The sequence below is a fragment of the Phodopus roborovskii genome, unplaced genomic scaffold (genome assembly GCF_943737965.1).
Source record: "Phodopus roborovskii unplaced genomic scaffold, PHOROB, whole genome shotgun sequence".
NCBI classification, from domain to species: Eukaryota; Metazoa; Chordata; class Mammalia; order Rodentia; family Cricetidae; genus Phodopus; species Phodopus roborovskii.
In genome coordinates, this window is record NW_026126563.1 from 4717970 (window position 1) to 4743652 (window position 25683).

A 25683-nucleotide genomic window follows, 5' to 3' on the forward strand; every position below is an offset into this window, starting at 1 on the left:
ACCCGGATTCCAACTCAGGAAATGGTGCCACCCATATTTAGATTTTTCTACCTCAATTAAATGAATCTAGCTATCAGAGGCTTATCTTTTCTTCACTTCTAGGGCCTTGGCAACTTTAACCATCCCAAAGGGTTTCATGATAATAAAGAATTAAATATTTACGGGAAAAAAACTCATAAAACGGCATGGGGGTGGAACAGAAGGGTCAGGATGAAAAATCTCCCACTGCTGCTGTTGGAGAGAACCTGCATTTGGTCCCCAGGCTCTACATAGTGTGTGTGGGCGGCTCCTGCTCCTGGGATCCGATGACCTCCTGTGACCTCTACGGGCACCAGCATTCACATGGTGTACGTAAACACACATACATAAAAATAGTAATGTACCTTGAAAAATGATTTTACATGTGTCCCACTCAAGTTTTTTGAAAACGTGTTTAGACTATTTATAGATGAAGGAATGTGGGTCCCGCCTGTGTGCGCATGCCCTTAGCATTAGAGTCAGACCACCCTCCCAAAACAGCTGGGAACAGTCCCTCAGATCCCTAGAAGAGACAGTGAGGTGACTGTCCGAGGAAATGCTTTCTTCAAAAGGGATTTTAATACGTTGCATTAACTGAAAACACTACAGGGGTTTTAGTATGTAGGTCCCCATTTTATGTTCTATAGAGTTTATTTACATTTTATAGGATTTATTTGTTTTATAGTATCTTTGCCTAAACTTCACAATATTTTCTGTATTTTAAATGCCTGGCATGTTTCATGTGCAGTGTTAGTGTCTCCTGCATTACTATGATGCTTAAATTCTCCATTAAAAAAAAAAAAATTCAGGACAGACTCACTGTGTAGTCCACGCCTCTCTTGATCACATGGTCCCTTCTGCTTCAGCCTCCTGGAAGTGAGAACCACAACACGTACTCCACACTTTCAGCTTGGAGGTCCTGTTTCATGATGTTTCCTCTGTCTGTCATTGATTTTGGTTTTCATTAGCTCATTTATTAGTTTCACTAATTTACCTCGTTAGTACATCGGGGTCTTCAAAAATGGAATGAAATTGACATCCAGGTAGCTAGGAAGAACCTCCAAACTTCCAATCTATAGCATTTTATCTTTTGTTATTCGGCACTTAGTGCTTAATCTTTACCTTTATTAATTTTTTTTTAATTCAGTCCTTGCGGGCTGGAGATGTAGGTCAGTTTGGTGGAGTGTGTTTGCCCAGGCTACATGAAACCTGGGGTTGATCCCCACCCAGTATCATATAAACTGGACATGGCGAATGTTTATGATCCTAATGCTGGAAAACTAGAGGCAGAAAGGCCAGAAGTTCAAGGTCACCCTTGAACATACAACAATTTGGGGTGATGAAGGAAGTCCTGTCTTGAAAAAAAAAAAAGCACAATAAATAAACAAATACATTTTAAGTGATTAACCTGCAAGTTAATTTCTGTTCAACAAAGAACACTGTCCATACACTAGTCATTCTGCAAACTTGTTTAATGTTTAAAAGTGTTTAATATTGTAAAAACTACCCAGGTTTGAGAAGAATACTGTCTCAATGTTGAGTGAAGGGATCTATGCATATTCATTATATTATATTTTTACGTGTTTATCCTACCACATTCGTGTGTGCATTCTGTTCTCACAGCCCTTAGCATTTACTTTCAAAATGATTATCTTTGCATTCTTCGATTTAGCCTTTCTGATACAATTTAATAAAACAATCATGTTGGATTCTTTAATTAGAATTGCATTGAACTTATGGAGTAATTATAGAAAAAAATTTTAAAATACTTAGAAATAAATATGGTACATCTCTATTTTTTTCTGGTCCTTAAAATGTTCTTAAATAACATTTAAATTTTAATGGGGAGGAGTTGCAGGGGGATGGCAAGGGTGACTATGTTAAAAACACATTGTATGCATGCTTAAGGTTCTCAAAGAATTAATAAAAATACTGTATTTAATAAAAGCAATGCTTTGAATTCTTTCCATAAACGTCTTTCATATAGTTTTATAATTACTTGTCAGTGTTTATTCGAGATCAAAGGTTTTCTGTGTTTACAAGTTTTATTTATCTTATTACAGAGACCAAATATTGATGCGTGTATGTTTTTATTTCCCACATTACGTTTTGATCTTGCAGACTAGGTAACACATGATCTCTGCCAGATCATCTTGTATGTGATACTGAGGGAGGAAATTACAGTTTGAATAATCTCTTTGCTCCTTATACTCACTGTATCGTGTTTTCTGCCTTGCTGTCTGGCTAAGACACACAGTATATTGTAGAAAGGTGAAAGTCGTTGGGACATTTCTGCCTCCTCTCCAGTTTCTAATGTTTCCATGGAGATCACACACTCTCTAGGTTCTTTCCCAGAACCATATGTCCATGACAAGAAACTCCTCAAGCTTGTGAGGATAATTAAGTTTTAATTAATCCGTTATTAAAAAGTTTATGTATATTAATAATTACAGCTACACATACCTATATCAGTATGTACATATTTGTGAGAAAGAAAGTTTATCTCTTAAATGTCTCTTGCATGTATCATTAGTAAAAAACTCCTAATACTTTAGCTATGGAAGCTTCCTTAGATTTTTGGGAGAGCCTACCTACTTGTACTGGACTATTTGCTTTAGCAAACACTTTATGCAGTTTTGCATTACATTAATTATGAGTTGACATTTATATTTACAAAGAAGAATTGACTCACATTTCTCCTCAATTTGTCCTATTCATATTTTCACTCTGGTCCACAAAGAGTAATAGACTAAGTTACACTGCCTTTCATCTGGTGTGTATTTTAGGGATGGCCCTTTAATTCAAGTTTTGAGCTAAATTTTCCAAGTTTCAAAATTCGTATTTTGTAAATAATTTTTTTTTAGATGGAATGATTGAAACACAGTTGGGAATTTTTGTAGTTTAACTTCTCATGCACTTATGGTAATGTTTGTCTTTTTCATTATTGTTCTTTTTTATTGATGATTTTAATCTTTAATCTTTATTTATTTTTGGAAATGTTTTCCTTAGATTTTTAAAAATATATTTTTATTTAGATAAAATCATGTAGTCCCCCCCTCACCTTTTCCCTTCGGCACCCCCCAGCTACACACCCACAAACCATTCTCTTATTATTTGATTATCGTTGTTACATCTGTATGAGTGTATGTGTATGCATAGGTATGTGTGTGTATATGTGATTTCAAGAATGACACTTCTGCATTCTCCCAGAAGCTATTAGCTGTCTGTAGTTTTTCTGTCTGAGGGTGGGGCCCTGTGAAATCCTCTCTCCACACTAATGTGTGCATTGATACCCAGTGTTCTGGCCTTGTGCATGCAGTCATTTCTAGGGGCCACTGTGTCACAGCAGACTTCCTGATGTTCTGGCTTTTACACTCTTTCTATCTGTCTTCTGTGACCTTAGCTGAGCCGCCGGTGAAAAAGTCATGTTGTAGATGCACCCACTGGGTCTGGGTTCCCCTGGACCTGATGTTTCTATACCGTGCCTGTGTCTGTGTGTCCGTGTGTGTGTGTATGCATGTGTGTGTCTGTGTGTGTGAGTGTGTGTGTCTGTGTGTATGTGTGTCCGTGTGTGTATGTGTGTATGCATGTGTGTGTCTGTGTGTGTGAGTGTGTGTCTGTGTGTGTGTATGGGTGTATGCGTATGTGTGTATGCGTGTGTGTGTCTGTGTGTGTATGTGTGTATGCATGTGTGTGTCTGTGTGTGTGAGTGTGTGTGTCTGTGTGTATGTGTGTCCGTGTGTGTATTCGTGTGTGTGTCTGTGTGTGTGTGTATGTGTGTATGCGTGTGTGTGTCTGTGTGTGTATGCATGTGTGTGTCCGTGTGTGTATGCATGTGTGTGTCTGTGTGTGTGAGTGTGTGTGTCTGTGTGTGTGAGTGTGTGTGTCTGTGTGTGTATGTGTGTATGCATGTGTGTGACTGTGTGTATGTGTGTGTATGTGTGTATGCGTGTGTGTGTCTCTGTGTGTGTATGTGTGTATGCGTGTGTGTGTCCGTGTGTGTACGCATGTGTGTCTGTGTGTGTGTGTATGCGTGTGTGTATGTGTGTCCCTATGTGTGTGTCCATGTGTCTCCATTTGCTGTAACTAGAGTCTCTTTGATGAGACATGGCAGACACACTAAGCTGTGGGTATCGGGGTGAGACTAGAATATATAGTAACTGTATGTATCGGGGTGAGACTATATAGTAACTGTATAAATCCACGAAGATGAAACACTCAGTACTGAGTAACAAATGGCACAAAGAAGAAATGGAAATCTTCCTGGAACTAAGTAAGAACAAAAGTGCGACACAGAACATCTGGGACACATTGAAAGTAACTCTAAGAGGAAATTTTACGGCCCTAAATGCCTACATTAAAAAAAAATCAACACAAATAAATGACTTAATGATGCAACTTAAGACTTTGGGAAAACAACAAAGGAAAACCAAACCTAGTAGGTGGCAAGAGACAATCTTTATACTTACAACTTGTGTTTTCTGTGAGAATGCAAGCATGTGAGCCTCAAGTGAAGCAATGACACAACAAAGACTAAGAAGAATTGGGTGAAATTAAACAGCAATAGAGAGTATAGATGGGGCAAATTCTTCCAAAACAGCAAGATGAATGAACCACCCAAAAGAGGTAAAGTACAAGAGTGCTTGCTGAGAGAGAGCCCTTAGGTCAGGCATAATTTTGTCTGCATTTGTCATTGTCATCATGCCGTTTTTGGTACTGTTATTTACTTACTGCTTTCTACTTCTAAGTAAATGTATCCATTAACAATTCACCACACAAAATAACAACAGCAAAAACTGTTTCGCAGGTGGTCTGTCATCTTTCACCCCCTCCCTCATCTCTTCTTCACCAAGTTGCCCATGTCTTCTTGTCCTGGTTTTGCTTTGTGACCCTCCGTGTTTAATGGGGCCACTTGAGTGTGCTAATTTGGAGCTGCCGGTTCCTGGAGCTCCTCTCCCCAGCCGTTCCAGACGTTGTTTCTCGTTCTAAGAAGCATAGCTGGGTGTCTGCCACAAGCATCTCGGAGGTGTTCTGTTCCTTTTCTTTGCAGTCGACCCTTCCACGGTGCTCTGACTGTCATAAATCACTTCAGGTTCCCCGAATGACAACTATTGGGTCAAACACTCCGAACTGCTCGTGGCTCCGACCATACAGGAAAGGTGAATTCCCAAAATGGTGTGCACATATCTTCTGTTTGAAACATTGCTTGCTACAGATTTGTGTATGAGGTTGGAAGCCTTTGTCGAGTCACGTGGTATATTGGCACAAGCCACGCTATGATGAAGGCTGAGGGGGCAGGAAGACCATTGAGCCAGGAACACGGAGGCAGCTCTAGCAACACGGCCAGACCTTTCTCTGAAAAAGACATGTTAATGGTCTTCAGTGAAGCACCTCGTGCGCAAGCATGAGGGCCCAAGTTCAGATCCCCAGGATCCATCTAAGGAGCTGAATGAACACTGTAGCCCATCCCTGTAACCCTGAGCAGGGGAGGGTGAGACACAGGGGTCCCTTGACTTGGTGGCCAGCTGTTCTCTATGAGAGGTGAGCTCCAGGTTCAATGAAAGACCCTCTTTCAAAACACAAGATGGAGAGCAACTGTGGAGACCTCCCACCTTGACCTCTGACCTCCATATACAAGTGCATATGGATTTACACACACACACACACACACACACACACACACACACACACACACACACGTATGTTTCCAGCAAGTAGGCTTTCATTCCTTGCTTTTGCTCCCTCATATCCTACCTTCTACCAGAGGCATCCTATTTTTAGGTAAATTGTATGGGAATTGATGAATCAGAAGCTGTGATTCCTCTTCTTTGTTTTTACTTCAGTTGATAATTTGTTGCTTAAAAAGAAATCTCTGTATCCAGTGAGCTCTTGCTTCTGGGGGCTTGTATATTCCTCTTCACACTCACTGTCAAGGAAGTCAGTCTCTCTGCCATAACCCTAGTACAAAATACACAGAGAGTTGCTGTCTCCCCTTTGCATCCAGAATCCCCAGATACTTTGAAATCCCCTGCTATTTGAGGCATCCTTAGGAACCCCCGAGCCAGCACCAAAAACCATCTGCAAACTGTATTTGGTGTGTGTGTGTGTGTGTGTGTGTGTGTGTGTGTGAGTGGTCACTTTAGGTACAAATAAAATATAATAAAATGCAAATCCAAGAATTCCTACTAGAATCCATGGAATGATAAGTTACATTTGGAGTCAACCCCCCTTGGTGGGTCTCTGTAGAGTGATTTCTAATCGGTCTTAATAAAAACCTGGAGTCAGATGTTAGAGTTAATGCTGAAAAACCCAAGAAGCAGAGCAGCAGCCACTAGTTCTTGCCTCTCCTGAGCTCTCAGACCCAGAGTGTGACCCTAGGGATCCTCACGCTGAATGCACTATGGTGTCTCTAAGAACCCTCATATTGTCTGCCCACACTGAATGCTCTGAGCTCCTATCTCCTCCCAGCCCTAAGCTTCTGTCTCCACCTCCCTACTGCTGGGATTAAACGTGTAAACTCTGTTTCTCTTTGAGACTGGATCAATTTAGTGTAGCCCAGGGTGGACTTGAACTCAAAGCAATCTGCCTGCCTCTGCCTCCCAAGTGCTGGGATTAAAGGTGTGGCCACCACCGCCTGACCTCTATGGCTAACTAGTGGTTTAGCTCTGCACTCTGATCTTCAGGCAAGCTTTATTTGTTAGATCACAAGCAAAACATCGCCACAGGTTTCATGATGTTTAGTCAGTGGTATTTTCTACATTAGGACAGAGTGGAGGGTATGATAGACAGCATACATGCTGTGGGAAACCACTGATTTACTACATGTCTGCCCATGTTGTTCCTGAGCCCAGGACATGAACTAACCCTGTTGGTAATTGTGTGTGGGAATCTGAATAACTGAATGACTTTGAAAATACAAAAGGTGACATGAAGTTGGGGAGGAGATGTGAGGAGATCCTTGGGAAAGGGAGTTGGAAAGGTGTGAGGAGGAGATACAATCATTTACACATGTGTATTTCAGAGAATAAATAAGAGTTAAAAATTAAATGGAGTATTCCAGACATTAAAGGATTCTTAAGTCGTTTTTGGGAAAACCAAAAAAAAAAAAAAAAAAAAAATGAAAACAAAGCGTAAGAGCGGCTCACCACAGTAGTACAGTGTCCATGATAACTAGTGTCTGGTCCATCTCGCCTGTATCCCTTCCTACCTGTAGGCCGGAGAGCACAGGGTGCACACTCAAGTCTCTAAGTTCATATTGTTACACGCACACACACACACACACGTATGCATCACTGGGGACGGCTGGCAGAAAGTGTAGTGGATAATGGTGACTTTTAGGTTCAGTAAGAGACTTTTATCAAGAAATACAGTGGAAAGCAACAGGGGAAGATATCACACATCCCATTCTGGCCTTCATAGGCATGCACATAGGCTTGTGCTCTCTCTTTCACAGACACACACACACGCTGTGCTTTGCATACCTCTACCTTAACAATATATCCAAGCCCTTACTCCACTTAGAGTCTTCATATTTTGTCTAATCGTGGTGACTTTTTAATCAGAAGAGGAAAGATTGCTTGATGTGACTTCCTTGTTTCTTAGATTATGTCAAATCCTCCTGACTGTACACAGTGAATCAAGAGTGACATGGAAAACCCTCTACATGCTGTAGATCATAGCACGGAAGTGGCAGAACCAATTTTTCTCTCTCTACGTGCCACATACAATTATGGACATGGTTTGTCATTTGCCTGCACTGATAAGCAACTCAGGTCTGATTATTGGTTGGACAGGAGATAAACACCAAGCAGAGAAGGCTCCACAGACTCTCACAGCTAATGATTCTCAACAGTGATTTCTGGCTTAATGTTTTAGGAAGTTGCCTACCTAAAACACGATGGTCCAACAACTTCCAAAGCAGACCAGAGCTCCAGTTTTGCCTCCCAACTGGATCTTTCCCTCACAATGGTCTTCCAAATAAATTCCAGGATTCTCTCAGTTGTCCAGGCCAGAATCCTGGGAGCCAGCCCTGCCTTCTCTCTCCAGGGTCAGCTTCTGTCTCTCGGCAACTCTTGTTGGAATTGGATTCAGGTCCAAACATGCCACCCCACACTGCACAGTCCATCATCTGCTGCCCACAGACTCCCAGGGGCACCTTCTCCTGTCTTCTTCTGTGTCCCTTATGGAAGGGACAGACACGGTTTACCTTTCAAAGCTGAAGCCAGGGTTCTTTGGGCGAAAAAAAAAATCCTCATATTTTATCTTCATTTGAAAAGAAGAAGGTTGTAAACATTTCAATTTAGGTGATATGATCAGAACCTGGAGACACAGCAAATCTCATTCTGCTATCTCCTCCCCCTTCTGCCTGACTCACTGACCATCTTGATTTTTGTTTTGTTTTGTTTTTTGGTTTTTTTTTCTTTTAACACAACAAAATGCATCTCCACCCCAGAGCTTTGGGTTTGGTGACAGCAGATACCCCCAAGCATCACTTTTCAAATTGAACCCAGATCAGTGGGCAAATGTCAGTGTCTTGAAGAGATGTTTCTTGGCTGCTCAACAATTCTACTTCCATGATTACTTCATACGAGGCATGCCATCTGTACCTCTATTTTCCCAGGATCCCAGTGAGGTACCCAGTGTGCTGAGGCTCTAGAGACAAACCTAGCTGGGTGTGACTAGTGTCCGGGGTTCTCTCGGCTGTGACTGAGTTTCTTAGTGGGAAGTGCCGGCTCATGCTCTTTTCACCATATCCCACTACACTTCTGTCCTTGGACATTTGGTGGGATGCACATACGAAGGTCAAGTCTTGACTGTTTCAACCTAAAGATGCCGTCGACTAATTTTAATGGCAAGCTAAAGGGGGCCTTCCTGCTTATGTTCTAGGTTTCCGTTCTGTGCTCTCTCTCATCGGCCTCCACTCCAGGGAAGACTTCCTTGTTAGGTTTTGTGTATGATGGATGTGTGTGTGCACAGGCACAGTTGTGAAGGCCAGAGGAGGGAGTCTGGTGTCTTTCTCGATTGCTTTCCATCTTGTTTGCTAATATAAAGTGTCTTATGGAGCTTAAAACTCTCCATTATCCACTAGGCTGGCTGCCACCCAGCTGCAGGGATCCTCCAGACTCTGCTGCCTCCAGCATTAGGGTCAAATGTACCCATAGCACTCCTGGCTTTTTATATGGATATCAGGCTTCTAAACCCAGGCCCTCATGCTTTGCAGCTCCATGGGCTCTCAATATCAACGAACGCAGGTGTTACCCTCTGAGAAGACCTCCATCATATGGGGTTTGGCTAACATTGCTAGCACGTCCACACCTCTTCCGTACAAGCAGAGCTTTCAATTCAAACCTGGTAAAACGGGACCCAGTCCTAGGAAGTATTGCATATTGCTGAGTCTTTCTGTATCTAGCAAAGTGGGATCATTATCTTTAGTTATTGTAAGCAATGTAACATTTGACAGCATCTGCTCTGTTTCCATAACACTGGCCGAGGTACCATTTTATGGGTGATGCTGCAGTATCTCCAGAGAGGTGTGAGCACTGAGAGGTCTTAGCCCTTTTCATGAGTACAGAAACCTGATGGGTATTGCAGGAAGCTAAGTATTGTGGGAAACGTATCAGTTTGTTGCATAATTTCATCATTAGTAGGCTTCATGTCAAAGTTTTGGTGTTAATGGACTTGTGCTATAGCGTGTATGTGCTTTCTTATTTCCTCCATCTCCAAGATGGGAAATACCAGTGAATCTGTTTTGTGGCCACCATAGCTTCTACTATGGTACTAGTGTGAGTGACACCACAGCCCCTACTCACTCACTTATTCATATACAACTTGAGTCATGGTACTCATGGGATGCCATATGTAGGAAGTAGGCACAGAAAATATGCTTGTTTCAATGACGAATCCTGCTCACAGCAAGAGATAAAAAAGTAAGTGTTCACCAAGTGTTTCTTGGAATTGACAATACACACAGAGCTAATGCAATCTGCCAAGCTTCAAAGTTCATTACTTGAGTCATTTCAAACCTTTGTCTATAGTAAATTCTATCATTTATCATATTCCTGTTTTCAGGTATGTTTTATCTTTCACATCCTTTCTGTATCATCTGTAACATATTTGTAAGGGGATAAGGAAGACACGAAACAATTTTCATCTCTTCCATTTGCTGGCAATGGTCATATGTCTGTTTATCCATGCACACAAACACATCCATCCTCATCCACCCACCCACCCATCTACCCACCCACCCATCCATCATCCACCCACCCATCCATCATCATCCATCCATCCATCCATCCACACATCCGTCCATCCATCTTTCCATTCATCCATCCATCCATCTTTCCATCCACATTCATCTTTCATTCCATCTATCCCCTTCCTCCCATCCAGCTACATCCATCTATATCCCATCCATATTCATCCATCTGACACATACTTCTCTTTTTTGATCAATTCCTTCAACAAATATTAATTAACTGCTATGCAAAAATTCAGTTACTGGCTTTGGATAGAGAAATGAACATAGTGCATAGCTCCTGTACCATGAGAATTTGCACAAATGCCAGCCATTTTGAGATAACCGTACTATCATCTCATTTGTGAATGGGCATCCAATCAATGTTAAAGCATCTAATGGAGTACTTAATATATTATTGTAACAAAGAGATAATCATTCATCATTGCCCAGATAATTAATTTTAATGTTAACATTATAAAAATAGTTTATGATATAATGATATCAGGAACAATTTAATCAACAGTCTCACATTTGTGTAAATGTTAAATTATTTTTTCTTGGTCATCAGAATTTGCCTTTGATATTACACGGACAACTACAATTGACTTTATTCTTCCCATCATTATCATAGTCCCAACAACAGTCATAGCTTTTAGATAGACTTTACTATCACACATGCTTTTTAATATATGGATGTACGTGTTCTGGTATCAATGCAATTTTTGTATTTGTCTTGATGTTAATATATTTCATAGTAGATATTCATAATTAATTTTATGCATTATAATCTTTCTTGTGTCAAAATAATTGGTCATTTTCAACCTATGCTGGTGGGTCAAGTTGCTGTCTTTTCTGCCTTTTATTATATTGTCATGATTGTGTCTTGTTTCCTTGGAGTTTGGAAGGGGTAAGGACACAGTAGCTCAGGAACGCACTTGTAAGTGCTAGGAAGACAGGCATCCCATCTTGTGTAACTTTTCTTATTCTTGGAATTCTCTGTTGTGTTGCTCACAACTCATTTCATTCTATGAATGTGAAACTTCACTTGGATTGCCTTGACTTCATCTCTTGTCAACTTCTTCTTACAGACTTTTATTTTTAATGAATTAGATTCTCTAGAGAATACCAAGCACATATTCTCAAATCCTCTGCTTTCTTGTGAGACGTGTTTTTTAAAGTCTAACGCACTAGTCACTGTATGGCAGGGACCTGCTCCTCTACTTTTGTTTATTTAAATGTCTATAAATATGATGTGTTCAGGAACATAATCAATGAGGGCCTCATACATATGTCCCTCTCACCTTCCACATGGGAACAGGCAAAGGTATCCTGTTCTTAGTCTGTAGCGTCTGGTTAGAATGGGGTTGCTAAATCAAACTTGGCTCTCCTATACTCTGCCTCCTTGTGTTATCCTAGCATCCCAGTAAATCCTGCAGTCTGTGTTGATCAAGTGGCTACAGGGCAGCATTAACAGTTCTGGCCATCTGAGTGCCTGCACTTCCTCACAGTCCTACCCTGACACTAAAAGCACCTCCAGGGAATACATTCATTAGTGGTCTTTCCAGTGACTTCCTATTTAGCTGGGATTATGGTGTCTGAAAGGCTGTAGTCAAACACAGACCTGTAGTGTTCTGATCATCCAGGTGTGTGGAGGGTTTATCTTCCCATTCAGAATCCTTCATAGTGACTTTTAATTTTCCAGACAATTAGTCCTATGCCAAGTTCTATTTTCTTCATTTGTTTTAAATCAAAAAATCCCTCTCAGCCTCAGATTCTATCCTTCCATTCTTTGATATCCATTTAATGTGAGTACTGTGGTGTATAGCTCTCTACATCAAAATTCCCAACCACAGCCTTTTAAGAGATGATATGTGTAATGAGATAGATACCCCTGTCTTAGCTTTCCAAGAGCCCGGGATCCATAGCAAGCAGAGCTGACCCTTACACAAGCAAGTTCCATCCAGCAATGTCTGTCAAGAAAACACAACTTAGGTCGTTTCCTTCCGCACGGACCAGCCCCACTGACCCTGCCATCCTACCACAGCCACCAGAGCTCTGAGAAATAATGCTGATAGCTTGACTCATTGGGAGGAACCTGTCTCTCACTTGGGCATTTTGTCTCCTTTTCTTACTCGGTGGAGCTGCTTTTATCAATGTCGCATTGATCTGACCATTTAGCCTGACTGTGTCTTTGGAGGAATCATTGTAGAAATAGTGATGGATGATGGAATACAAAGGGAAGAAGACAATGTTTATAGAGTGGATCAGTCTCTGCTTTCCCAAGTGCTGTGTTTAGTTGGCCAGATGCATGCTGAAATGTGGGGGGTTGTCAAGCAAAGGCATTTGTCGTGATCAAATGTGACCCCTGGTATTAATGATCTGGGGTTTCTGCTTGAGATGTTGTATCCCACTAGCTGTGAGTGAGCAATGCATTACTCACGACATGGAGGAGTGGCTTAAGTTGCATCTGGTGAACCCAGAACACACACAGGATCTCTGGACAGGCTCGGTATCTTAGCCTAAGGAACTCTATACGGTTAGTAATTTGTCACCAACAACACCCAAGGGGTAGTAACTTTGGGTTTCTGTCTTTTTATGCAATCACACTTTTGGTCATTCTCCAAGTCCAGTACTCTGGCATGGGTCTGGAATGTCCCCAAATACCACATATTAGAAGTCTGACCCCATGTTTGGTGAGGTAGTATGAAATTTAATAGATGAATTCCCGAGGGTTTGTGCTTCCAGGGGAATTGTGAGTTCCAGCATCTCTTTCTATTTTTCTCTTCCTGGCCATGAAGAGTCCGTTTTCGCTCTGCTAACTTGCCTTTATTATAGTTCCCACCTCACCACAGACCCAAAGGAAATGGAGCCAGGTCACATGGATGGAAACCCAGGGTACCGGAACACCACAAGCCAAACAAGCCATCCTCGATGCAAATGACTTATCACTGGTATTTGCTACAGCAACAGAAAGCCTAGCTATGATTTGGAGTGACACAGTTCTACGGTGGCCAAATACTCTGTGAAACAGCTGCTGCCCCACACCATCCCTCTGGGGAGTCTCAGTGCATGTGTACACAGGGGTTGTACAGTTGTCGGGGAGCCAAGAAACCTCAGCTACCTCAGCCCCCAAAGACCTCTTTAAACCACACATCCCAGTCAAAACCTCAGTGTTCAGAGAGTTGGTCCTCAGGACAACTGTTTGCAAACATTGCTTGGGATCCATGCGGTCTCCTCCAGGATTGGCGGGCAAGACGGAAGCAGCCTCTTATTGTGACAGATGGGCCACCGTTACTACAGTTTTAGTCTGTTTTGTCTAGAATTTATGTTGACAAAAAGGGATTTGAAAGGAAGAAAAGATTTCTTGGAAACAAGGAGGTGTTTGTTGTATTTCACAAGATGCCTGAGAGGCACAAGATTGCCTTTACTTCAGCAGTGTAGGGTAACAGCGCCTGAGGCAACCCATGATGCAGTCTGGCAATGGACGCAAAAACGCCCCAGACTGAGGGAGATGGGAGCCATATTCCATCAGCCTCAGGAAAGCCCAAAGTGATATTTACAAGTAATGTTTCTGATGACGCCAAGATGAAAAGTGCTTGGAAAACAGGAAGAAAACCACACATTCTTTAGAAGGAAACGAAGAAGAATCTTCACGCGGCCACACTCCCTCTGACAGTTATCATTTCCTGACTACGCCCACTTGAGAAACAGAGGACACAGGACCTTGTGAGGTGGGCTCTCCTTGCTAAACTGGGATTGCCAAAGGAAAAGCCATTCCAGGGTTCAGTGGTTGAATTTCTGGTTAATGAGGCCTGGTTTACTTCAAGCCTAGGGTGGAAGACAGGCACATCAAATGGCAAGGCTTCTTAGACACCATTCCGGTTATAGTTCACTTTTAAAAGAATTATTTTTATTTGTGTATGTGTGTGTATGAGAGACAGACACACACACACACACAGAGAGAGAGAGAGAGAGAGAGAGAGAGAGAGAGAGAGAGAGAGAACCATGTGTATGAGTGTGCCATGGAACCCTGAAGGGCATTGTAATCCCGGAGCTGGAGTTGCACGTAGTCTTCAGTTACCTGATGTGTGCTAAGAACTGAACTCGGGTTCTCTGAGAGAGCAGCAGCAGGTGTCCTTAACCACTGGGCAGGCTCACCAGCTTCCATTTCTGATCCTTATCTGTAATCGCTGTAATTGTAAGTAGAAATCACTGTCCAATGCTTTTTTTTAAAATCATTTCTAATCATCTTAAAATTTATTATATGGAATTTCAGTTCTATTTCTTATAGCAGAAATGAAGATCTTCCTAAGGCTTTGATGTAAACGTAAAGGCATTTTCCTTCTCTTCCCATGTTAATTTTAATTGACAAATTGAATTAGTACTTCTTGAGGTCCCAACTACTTTTGCATCTTATTTATTTATAAGCAGAATTAAATCTTTAAGTCTTCCTTCATCCTCCCTCCCCCCTCCCCCGAGAGTACTCAACTGCTAGCCTACTGAGTAAGATGTGCTTTCTTTGTAAACAGAGTAATATTTTTTTTCCATCTTAGTTGTGGATGGAAGAATGGCCCTCTCACACCCAGGGCAAACATGCTTCATACGTACCGTACCAGTCATGTGCTTTCCTGACCTTTCCCTGTGGCCTATAGAAGCCTGGGATGCAGAGCCGGCTGGTCTTCACCGGTCTTGGCTGCTACAGTTCAGCCCTCTCTATTCAGTTCCTTTGCCAGCAGCCCTCTTTTAATTTCTGCACCCAAGCACCATGTTTTTAAATTTTAATTTTAAAAACTTTCTATTTTGAATTATTTATGAAATCATATGCAAGTTTAAGAAATAAAGCAGAGTGAGTTTGCGTACAGTCTCCTCTGTTCTCCCAGTGCCAACATCTTGCAAATCTATAGCGTAATATTGCTAGGAAATTAACATTCATCTAATCCGCCAGCTGGATTCAGATTCCACTGGTTTCGATGTGGCCGTTTGAGTTCATGCACATGGACACAATGGGTCCCGTGTGTAGTTCGTTTCCATGTGTAGATGTGCGTGGTCAGCACAAGGTCCACAACTCCTTGTCACCGGACAAGGTGAGTCTTCTCTCATCCCTATCCTACCTCCTGGACACGACTAACCTATTCATCTCTGTAATTCTGTAGAGCCACGGAGTGTTTCCCCTTTTGACATTTCTAGTAACTCTCCACTCAGTAGCTATGATCTTTGTCTGTCATGAACAGCATATTGTCTTTGAGCTTGTCTCAGAATTCCTTTAACCTTTGAGTCTGATTAAACAGACCAACTGTCATTTCCTTAAAAAAAAAATGCCTCCTTTACTGGAGCAAGTCAATTTTGTTTTACTTCTCTCAATTTGATCTCCGCTTCTGTTGTTGTAGAATTGTCTTTTCTGTCTCTGCTGTCCTTTTCTGTGCTTGTCTACTTATTTTTATTAGATTTAGAGCTCACCGGGTCTAGAGAGACCCCATTTTGTTACACACATTAATTATACCCCAAAAGACCCTATATCCAAATAAGGTCTCATTCCAGGTAGACATAGGGAGTTACTTACTATCTACAGTCACCACTAGGATATCCTACTCCAGTTGTCTGGCAGGTTTTGTAAATAAGGGCCCCACAGATACCACTGGGATCTCTGGGGATCATTCCTTCTATCTTCTGAGCTTAGCCAATGACCTGGGCAAACTAGGTTGAAATTAAGGCGATAAACATTCAAGATGATCAATATTCTGAAAGGAACATGGGGGAGTAATTCAGACAAGGAAGGGGATTCTGGGAAGGCCCTGACCAGGGTACATGACAAGACAGGTGCTTCCTGTACTCATAAAATGATGTCATCACCTGCTGAATGCGGCAATAAGCCGAGACAAAGTTATCCTCGGGGAGGCGCAGGGACTTCTCATCCCTGGGGAAGAGTTGCTGTGTCCACGTTCCCCAGCTGCTCTGAAAACTCTGAATGACTGCAGGTGATAGAGTCTGCTATTTCAAGCAGAGAGACAGATCTTGGAGCCCAACCTCAGAGAGGTTTTCAAAACAGTGTGAGTTGTCATCATCTTCTTAGCATCTTAGAGTTGGAATCCAGATTATTGTGAACATGTCTAGATGTCTAGAGACCTCCCAGAGGTCACTGGTGGTGGTTGTGAACATGTCTAGTTGTGTAGACTCCTCCCAGAGGTCACTGGTGGTGGGTGTGAACATGTCTAGTTGTCTAGACTCATCCCAGAGGTCACTAGTGGTGGTTGTGAATGTGTCTAGATGTCTAGACCCATCCGAGAGGTCATTGGTGGTGGGTGTGAACATGTCTAGTTGTGTAGACTCCTCCCAGAGGTCACTGGTGGTGGGTGTGGACATGTCTAGTTGTGTAGACTCATCCCAGAGGTCACTGGAGACTTATCTCCTAGGAAAATGGGAGATTTCTACTGTTCAGCAGCTATCCCCAACATGGTTTCATCCTACAACCCTGACTTGGGGCATTGAGGGAATGAAGAAAAAAGTCCAACTCACAGACGCCCCCACAGAAAAGCTGAAGTCAGGTGGGCTGTGTGAGCTCTAAGGGAGCCATAGCATAGCAACCTGGAGCTTCAGCATGTTTATTAGGAAAAGCACAGAGGCAGTTAGCTTGTCTCAGTAGGGGGTCTATATAGATTACCATCCTCAAGCTGTAAACATTTGGGAGCAGGTAGCTGCAGTTACTATTTTTTTTTTTCCAAACACTAGCCAATCATTAATGAACACTCATTGTTGGACCAAAGAAAAGCTTTGCTGTTCTGAGCCTGACCTGAGGAAGGCTTTGCCACTTTCCCCTAGGTTTGTGGGGCTGGGTGTGGGTACTCATGCCAAACAATACACTCAGAATCTTATCCACTCTCCACACACTCAAGGCCTCCTCTGCTCCCCGCATGCATCTGTTGAAAACAAGAGAGGCTTAAAGCAAATCAGGACATCCTAAGTGCTGATCTGCAGGGTTGCTGTGCTGGATACACTAGAATGTTCAAGGCTGCTTGGCAGTAAAGGCTGCGAGTGACTGAAACGGTGTGTTTTGTGGCGCGTCTGTTTTGGATATGGAGACTGTTGGTAATATCATGAATAATAATGCTCCTCCAACACATGGGGAAGAAACAATGGCCTCGTGAGAGCCATCTGGCATAAGCTTAGGTAGCTGGTGTGGGACAAAGCTCAGGATATCTCAGTGGGGCCCGAGGCTCTTTGAATTCTTTTGGTAGTAGACTCTGTCATGTGCCTCAGCCCACTTCTCCCCAGTACCTTCCACATGTGCAGAGCACCAGTTACCATGCTAGACCTTTCACGACATCGTCATTTATTGTTCAGGAGATCTCCTTTGGTCAGGCTGTCCAGTTCTGTGAAGCCCTCACAGAGAGGAAACGACTTTTCTCTAGAGGTACAAGGGGTCTAGAAAAGCTAGAACTTGCTCTGAGGCTATGCGGTCCCCTGAGAGTCACCTTGGGAAGGCTATCAGTCCATCTGCGTCTCCCATTTCTGGGCTTCTGAACTGACCTGGTAGCAGTCTGGCCCTTTCCTTCTACTGGACCGTCTTCTCCTGTGACTAGCTTTCCTCCAACTACGAGACCTTTATCAGCAGCTTAGACAGAACCCATAAGAAGTCGTATGAGCCAGTGCTGAAACATACTTAACTTACAGTTTGTCTTCTATGTTTATAGTCCTTCTTATCTTTGCTGTTACATTCGCCATAGAATATTCTCCATTGCAAACTTTTGCCCAGTCTCTTCCCAAGTTCATATTCCCTGAAGTCTCCGTCAGACACCTGTGCCAGCTGCCTACGAATCTGTCACCCTCACGCATCCGCAATGAAACAGGAAGCGGCCTGCCCTGCTTTCCATTTTCAATCTAGCGGCATGTGCATTTTTGCTCTTGCACTGTCCATGAAAATAAGTTTCAGACTCTCTAAAGGCCTCTCATTTATCCCTCTGCGAAAAAGAAGAAATGAGCAGTAGTTCTGGATTTGATGGATATTTGCAGAACTTCCCTCATCACAGGAAGGAAGTCCTCATTACCCACGTCAAGACAGAGTATGACTGCCATCAGCTCCTCAAGGAAAATTAGGATGCTTCCTGTCTCTGGTGCAAATAACAGAAACCCTGGACTCATAGAAACCCTGAGTGCACGAGATGCTAGGTTCCTCACAGGAACAACTGCTCTAACTTGCAAAAGCGGTGAGCATACCATTTCTATTGACTTCCGACTCCCCTTTTAGCAGGAGAATTATGTGTTACCACATCCACATTGTTGCCGTGAATGTGTGGATGTTGTGCATTTACAGGTCTGTGTTTGTGTGTGCACAAATACATGTGGATGAGTACATGTAGAGTATACGTAGTGCCTTAAGCAGCTTCTTCACTAAATACCTCTGCCTTATTATTATGTGACAAAGTCTCTCACTGGCCTAGCGTGTGGCCAGTAGGGCAGGTGGTTGGCCAGCTCTTACTGGATTGCTTCTGCATCCTCAGCATTCGAATTCCAATCAGTCTCTAACACCCCTGCCTTTCCTTTTAAAAACTTAAAAGGAGTCCTGGGGATTGGATTGAACACAGGTCCTTGTGCTTGAGTGACAAACACTTTACCAGTGGAAACACCTGTCTGACACTTATTGTCATTTTTTTTTCCTGAACATTTATCTCCATCTAAATCAAACCCTTTCTTTTAGCTCTAACTGTCAAGGCTGAGGGAGAGGAGGGAGACAGAGATGAAGAAGACTCAAGTCTCCCTCACCCTGCTGTGATACCATGCATCCCACCAGGAGATGGCTCAGCAGGACATGTGCATCCCACCGGGAGATGGCTCAGCAGGACATGTGCACAGCCTCTGGTCCATGGCAACTTGTCTGTAACAGTGAGGATTCTGAGGTGAAATGGAATCCACCTTCTTTCCATAAGAACCCTCTCCCTGCCACCTGCACTCGCCCGGCTTCTGGGATGCCTGTGATGGAGCCGGGCTGGTCCTCTAGGGCTTCACGGTAGCCGGTGTCGTTGCCAGGGTGGTACACACCGGTGAAGGAACATCACCAGAGTCATGTTTGTGGCATGGCTATGTGTTCCCCTCAGACATGGAACAGTGCTGAGGAGCCAGCCACTCTTCCCAGCTCTTCTGGGCTTCCTTACCAGTGACCCCCAAGCCTCCTGGGATGTCATAAACAGCCTCAACCTGAAGTCCTGCATCCGCATCTGATGATAAAATGTTCATACCCTCATCACTAGGCAATTAACACTTCTCATTCTGGAAGTGGGAATATGATAATTTGGGGGGGCATATCTACTCTAGCAACTCCCTTCTAAAACATGTATGCTGGTTTTTTCTTTTTCTTTTATATTAAAAAATAACAAAAGAGTCAATAGCTTCAAGCCCTTGAGGTGTAGAGAACAGAATGTCCTTGCTTATGTGAATCGTACTGAAACTTTAAGAAGTTGTGTTTCTAGTTGATGTCAATTCCCTTTCAACCTCTTGGTAATATGCAGTCAGGAATCCCTGGGAAATCAGGCAGCACAATTAGCCGGCCAGCAACACCATGCACTGAGTATTGCAGGAAGGAACTAGAAAGAGCTTTTTATTGGTTTGATTTTTAAACCCTTGGGTGTGTCAAGCGTGAAACCTAAGTACTGCAAGTGTTCTGGAAGCTGCTGTCCTTCAACTTGTCAATCATGCTAGGCTAGTGTGGGATGGATAGAAACGTCTGTGTTTGATTTTACTCTTACTCTCTCTTTCTCCTGGATACCCCGGGTTTCCCCGTTATTCAACTAAGCACAAATTGTCGTTCACACACACGCACGCACTGCCATGATTTCTGATTTGCCGGCTGTCACTGTCATTAATAACCAGCCGGGCTGTCAGACTGTCACTCCTTGTTGTTGTAACGATTTGTTTCATACAAGGGACTTGATTCATGATGAAGAGAATGGAAAATAGGAAGCCTACAGTTGTCCTGATGTTCTCTTAACTTAGAGGGACAGAGGGGTTAGGCGAAAGCATTTAGTCAAAATCCCATGCTCTGACTTTATCTTCAAAGCTTAATTGATGAGATAATTTTATGATATATATATATATATATATATATATATATATATATATATATTGAATAGAACAAATACTCTTCTTGGAGCTTGAGATGTGGTATATAGTTCAGATCACTCTCAGGAATATTCCTACCCACAATTCTCAAGTTGCTTCGTCTGACATCGCCCAAAGCACAGTTCTCTGGATGAAGAAAGCCTCCTCCGTCTGAGCACACTGCCTCGAAGTGCCTTCATTAACCATGGGGGTGGCAGGCTGGCAAGCTGCTCCTACTTGTTCATCCCCAGGTGGAAGGCCTCGTTTTCCCAGAGCCCAGGCACTAGGTGTCTAGTGAGGCTTAATTGTGGTGCCATTTTTTCATTCCAGTTTCCACTGGAAGTTTCCTGTGTGGCTTTAAAGGCTTTCAGACAGTAGGGATGTCACAGCAGCTGTCAGGGAGTGTTCCGAACCACATCTCCAGCTCTGGGTCTCATTTCTACACTCTGTTCTGTGCAGGGATCTTCCTATCGCTGGTGATGGGGAGAAGACATGGTCTGTGTCCCGGCCCTGTTTTCCACGGCGGAGGAAAAGGAGTTGCCCACAGCATACTGGGCCTAGGTCACTTCTGCTTTTGGAGATGCATGTGGCCTCATTTCTTCCCTCCCCCCTCACCTCTGCTGTCTTGGGCACTTCACCCACCTTTGCAAACGTGTCCTAAGCAGTTTCTTTGCATGCTGGCATATGCCCCGGAAGAAGGACGGACTTGTACCTCATAGGGATTCTTTACCAGCATGCTTTATGGAGTCAGAGGTCCACCTCATCATCTTCAGTGAGAAGCAGCATCAAAGGAATGGACGTTGATGTCCTCCCACAGCCCGAGCCACCTCCGACAGCCTGTGTCACCACCCACATTTTTCTGCCATCACGGATAACCATGTCTGTCTTCTCTGCCTGCCATGTCCTCCTCAACAGCCCTATTCTATGCTGATAGCTCAACTTTCCTGGTCTCACATCATCTTCCTGGCCTTGAAACTGTTCTGCCCCTCAGGATCCTTCTTTAAAAGAGCTTCCAGAGTGGAGCACAATGCTGTAGAGACAGAGCAACAGAGAGATAGGTGGGCATTGGATTTCCACCTGTGCCCCACATAGTTCATTCCGTTTGTAAAAATCTGAATTATAGGTCACAGGCTGCTTACAGGCTTGTTTATTTTTTTAGCCTCAGCCATGGCACACCATTGGACCATATTTATTTGCTTTGTGATGACACGGGATACCTACACAATATCTACTAGAAAAGTAAAAGACTTAAGCCATTTAGACATTCTGTATTAAATAGAATATATTCAAATCTTACAAATGTGTGAAATTAATTTTCTGTTTGATTCAGAAATTTAGTCATGTTAGTTTCCCCAGTAGTTTGCAATAATTTGGAAGTGTGAAAATTTAAAGATTTGGACTCTAAAAGCAATTAATGTGCACTGAATTAGAAAATAAGCTTTGGCTCCAAAAAGTGTTAGTGGCGGACAGAAGCAACGGCAATCTCCATGTTTCTAAGACAGTAGCCCGAGCTCCCGTCATGAAATATGCAGCTGATCTTGAAGCAAATGCCGATTCGCAAAAGCAATGCGTTATGCAACTCAAAGGACACTTGCAGTGACGCCACAATCCTGCCTGCCCATCAGAAATTTACAATAAAGGCAGGCGAGCCACTTAAGGTTTTAAGTGTATAAATACCAACTTCTAGAAGAGAAAACAAGAGGCTTCTTCTACTGAGGGAAGCAGCCATCTTTTGGACACAATGAACAGTTACTGAAGCTGAAGTTTAATATGGAAGATGACCTCAGTATTTCTATTGAACAACAGGTACGTTTATACAGGCAAAGGCCAAAACACGGGCTGAGGAAACACATTTGTAATGTGTGTATCTGAAAAGGGTGGTTATCTTGAACACAGGAAGTAACTGCCACACATTAGTAATAACATGTGAAACTATACAATTAAAAAATAATGTCACCGGGCGGTGGTGGCACATGCCTTTAGTCCCAGCACTTGGGAGGCAGAGGCAGGCAGACTCTGTGAGTTTGAGACCAGCCTGGTCTATGGAGTGGGTTCCAGGACAGGCTCCAAAGTCACAGAGCAGCCCTGTCTGGAAAAACCAAAAAAAAAAAAAAAAAACCTGAAAAAACCAACCCAAAACAACAGTCTTTCACAATAGAATCATTGAAATAAGTTTATGAGAAGGGATTTGATGCCATTAGTCTTTTGGAAAATCCAAAATAAAGCCAGAGATCCACACACAGGTGAAGGTACAAGTGAGTGATGCACTTATTTATTTCTTCTGAGAATATACATTGTATCAATGACTCTGCGAAGCTGTTGGACAGCATCCACTAAATTAAACACGGACCTACACTCCCACTCAGGACGTCCATTCCTGAGGTTATATTTCAGAGAAGTATGCTCAGTGTCTAGTAATAAGTACACATTAAGAAAGGTTTCCAGAAGCTCTACTCATGGTAAGGGAGAAATCACCAGGAGTAAAAGAAAAGAACCCAAATGCCCAACCATAGGGAGGAAGAGTACCATGATGTGTTATACAAGAAGGCATAACACACAATATAAAACACAGTTATGCTATTTATGACAACACAGCCGGCCTCACAGATGGGGAATGAGATGAGACGCAGACATAAGAGAATATGCATCGCACGGTGTTATTAATGCAAGACAGTGGGAACTCAATGGAGTTAAGCGGTGAACAAAACTAACACGTGACACTAGAAGTTTAAATACAAGTCAGCTGTGGGGATATTGATGGGAACAGGAAATAGAGGACTTACGTAGTGTGCTAGAATGTTCTCTGCCTTAATATCAATAGAGTAAATAGATGTATGCATATAGATGCAAGACCTATCAAGCTAACGTTTAAATTGGTGAAGTTTACAGTATCACGTCATGCTACAATAGACAAGTAAGGCAGGTGAACTGTAGGCATAGTGAAGGAGAAGTGACTTCATCTTGTTTCGCCTTCGTTTGGGTGCTTAAGAATTGGAAGCCAGGACTCAGCAGTTAAAGAATGGACTCCTCTTGCAGAGATCCAGAGTACAGTACCCAGCTCAAATAGCTCACAACAGTCTGCAACCCCAGCTTCAAGGGATCCAATGCCTCTAGGCTCTGCAACCACCCATACCCACAAGCACATGCCTACCGTCTTGAATGAAAGGTCTTAATTGAGGGTTCACTTACAGTTTCAGGGGTTACTCCATTATCATCATGGTGATGGGTATGGCAATAAACACTGTGCTGCAGAAGTATCTGAGAGTTCTGTATCCTGATCCATAGTCCCACAGATAGATAGATATATAGACAGACAGATAATAGATGGATAGATAGATAGATAGACGGGTGGGTGGGTGGATAGATAGATGGATAGATAGACAGACGGATGGACAGATAGATGGATGGATGGATGGATGGATGGATGGATAGATAGATAGATAGACAGATAATAGATGGATGGATAGATAGATAGACGGGTGGGTGGATGGATAGATAGATGGATAGATAGACAGACGTATGGATAGATAGATAATAGATGGATAGACAGAGAGATGGGTGGATGGATGGATGGATAGATAATAGGTGAATAGACAGATAGGTAGAGAGACAGACAGATAGATTGATACACAGAGACAGACAGGCAAAGGATGGTCTTGGAATGGATTTTTGAAACCCCAAACCCCACCCCTAGTGACACACTTCCTCCAAAGCCACCCCTTGTAATCCCTCTAATCCCTTCAGAGAGCACCACTTCCTGATGACTAAGTCTTCAAATACATGAGCCTATGAGGGCCATTCTTATCCAAACCGCCACACCCACACACACATAATTTGACAACCTTGAAAACTCTGGAACTTAACAGAAGGCAAAAGTAAATAAATTACAAAGGGTACCTCCTCTTGGAGCCATCAGTAGCTGAGATCACAGGAACACTAGTTAGCACTGAGTCTCAGGACATACTTGACTCCCTGAGACTGCTGCAGTTGGTCTGGTCTGCCAAGTAACTACCTATGAGATAGCGGGGAAGACTCCAGGCCCCTGAAAATGTGAACTGTTAGGATTGTAAGTGTTCCTAAAGGTCACGTGTAAGTCAGCGTGGTGGTGTGGAGTCTTAGGATGCTTCAGGCAGACCTCCAGTTTGAGGGCACTCATAGACTTCTCTCTCATGTTCACCTGAGGCTCAAGAAAAATCTCACACAGAGTGGGAACCTGAAGGAAGGCTCGTGAGACAGTGCAGGACAGACAAGAACCCCACCTGGAGGTTCCTTCTACATGAAACAAAATTTTTAGTTTCCCAGCTGAGAGAAAGCAAAGACTGATCCTCAGGTGGAAGTAACTATTGCTATGCGTAGAAGAAAAGGGCTGTCGATGCCATCAGGGGAACCAGGGAGAGTTCCTGGGCCCAGAGCCCCTTATTTACAGCAGGAGAGAACGAAGCTTAAAGGGAAATACTTTTCCCCAAAACAAAATTCATGGGCGATACCATAACAACATTTCCTGAAGGTAGGGAAAGGGCATGCTCAAAGAGAACGTCCCATCTCTTGCTCTCAGGCACACAATGTCTGTTGAAGATGACGACGTTTGCCAGAACTATGCACACCCAAATTCTGGAAAGTGCTGAATTTAAAGCATGGGAAAGAAGTAGAAACTGTTCATTTGGGATTTCATACCCAGCCAAAGTAGCTTTTTAAATTAATACTTTCAAAATACCTTTTAAATAAACACATTTTAAATACCTTTTAAAAGAGGTTAGAATAAAGATTCTTAATGAAAACAAAAGATGAAATAATTTACCACTAGAAAAATATTCAGGGAAAAGAAGTGCTAGTCAAAATACTAGAAACAACTTCACATTATTAAACCAAATTTGATTTTCTATAGATAATAACCATTCAGAATACAGACAAGGATAGTAGAATTATGTAGAAACAAAGGTATAAAAATGATAGACTAATGTATATTTGCATAAAAGTAATAGATATATAAATTGGAAAGATACATTGAAATCTAAGGACAATCACAGAAATACTTTAATAATTATAAAATACAGGTACATGGGTAGAAATAAAGGGAAATCATATCTCAAGTCCAAAACAAGGCTAAGGTCAAAGATAGAAAACAGGAGAGGTGTTGAGCAGAAGCAAATATGTTAACTACCATATAAAATGTAAGTAGACCCAACACAAACATGCCAATTAAAGATATAAATCCTCAAGTTGGGTAAACAGAGAGATAATTACCTGGCCACAGACGTCACCCCCGGGGTGTCTGACCCACAGGCACATAGGCTAGCACAAATGAGGTAAGAAAATATTCCATGCTGACATGAGTGAAC